At 42.5% G+C, this 1,883-nt stretch overlaps 1 protein-coding gene across 1 annotated transcript in view; it reads right to left on the reverse strand.

Moving 5' to 3' along the window:
* The window catches only part of LOC104808036, a 14,706-nt gene that overhangs the window by 1,223 nt on the left and 11,600 nt on the right, over positions 1-1,883 (reverse strand). The window lies entirely within an intron of this gene.

Here is a 1,883-nt window from a genome sequence, read left to right on the forward strand (position 1 = left end):
CGTCTTGACTATCTACAATCCAACACATGATTCGTTTCGTACCTGATATACGCCTTTATAGTCCTCTTGTTGCGCAGGACGTTTGACGTATTCAAAGTACGCAACTCCTCATGTTGGATTCCGTAGATATTTCAGGTCTTAAGATCCAATTATGGAACCATCATATGAGATTCAAGTCATGTCGCTAGTCTATGTGACAATCTCATGCGGGTCAATCCAGTATTTCGTTCATCCAGTATTCCGTTCTCTAACGAATACCTATGATTGTGATCGTATCCAATACCTATGATCATCTATATGATCATTAATCACACATCATACTAGTCTTAGTATATCATTATTCCCATAATGACATATGACTAGGGAGTTTAGTATTCTTCATAACAATACATGGATATCATAACATATCAAGTATGCAAAACATGTAATGAATAAAACACTCATCCATAAACCATAGAAAGTGTCAATACATCAAATGTATCTAAATAAAGCCCACATAACAGTACATCATAGAGCACCAAACCAACAATCTCCCACTTACTCTAATCATGGACTACTAAACATCTAATGCTCATATCCCTAATATGACCCTCATGCTTCGACGAAGGGAGAGGCTTCGTCAACGGATCGACAATGTTGTCATCTGTCGACACTCTACAAATGTGCACGTCTCCTCTGTCTATGATCTCCCTGATAAGGTGAAACCGTCTAAATATTTGTTTGGATCGTTGATGGGATCTGGTTTCTTTCGCTTGTGCGATCGCTCCATTGTTGTCACAATAAAGAGCAGTGGGGCTATCTGCACTAGGAATGACACCCAAGTCCCCAACAAACTTCCTGATCCAAACAGCTTTCTTTGCTGCGTTCGACGCTGCAATATACTCAGCTTCTATAGTAGAACCTGATGGGATTCCTGGGATCTCTAGAGCGAATCCTATTCCTAAGAGATCGATTCTAGGGTTTGCGCAGCGGATGTAAAACAATAATTTATTAAAACCCTAGAACCATACTTCTTATGAATCGTAGAAAAGTAAGAACGCTTACCTCAATCGATCCGGGGCCTGTATCAATTGAAGAACTCGTTCGATCACGAAAGGGAGGAAGAATACCTCGCCCTCTATACGTATCCACACCTCGGGATGGATTCCAACGGTTGGAACTTGTCTGCTAGGACCCGAATCTGCTATTCGGTTTGGTGCTTCGAGAAAACGGGACTTTGATCACTTTTCAATCTCTTGGATCTCCCCAAAAGTCTGTAGAAAAGTTCTAAAGTCGGCCACCTCTTATTAGGGTTATTAATCTCCTTTCTATAAAGTGATTAACCCTAATTTCGGATTTAAAATTAATCCTGAAACCTAGACCGAACGGACTACTAAGTAGTCCGTTCGGTCTGGACACTTGGTCCGTTCGGACCAGCACGAAACACAGTCCGTTCGTTCGAACTGGTCAGTCCGTTCAGACTAGAAGCTCTACTCTGTTCGGTCCACTCCTCGACCGAACGGTCCAGACCTTGTGTCCAGGTTTCTCGACGTTCTCTCGTGCATTTGTCCTTCCCTGCGTGTGTGACCCTGTGGACTCATTCGATATAGCAGTATAACCCGAAATCTCTATTCTGGATATACAAGTCATAGGCGGTCTCTAGCAAGACAATAGTGACTACCTATCTCGAATAGAGTTTGTTCGTGATCTTATGAACGCCAGAGATGATTCCGGTTGATGATCCTTTTGTATCGCGATATCATATGTCGAACATAAGACATGGACAAGCCACCTTATCTGATTCGACTGCTTTCTCGTTCACTGAGTTTGACTGTCTGAAATAGACGACGTTCTTCTATAGTGCGACCACACATTTCTACAGTCTCGCTCACACGAGGGGCCCA

Source organism: Tarenaya hassleriana, unplaced genomic scaffold (genome assembly GCF_000463585.1).
Source record: "Tarenaya hassleriana unplaced genomic scaffold, ASM46358v1 Cleome14, whole genome shotgun sequence".
Taxonomy (NCBI): Eukaryota; Viridiplantae; Streptophyta; class Magnoliopsida; order Brassicales; family Cleomaceae; genus Tarenaya; species Tarenaya hassleriana.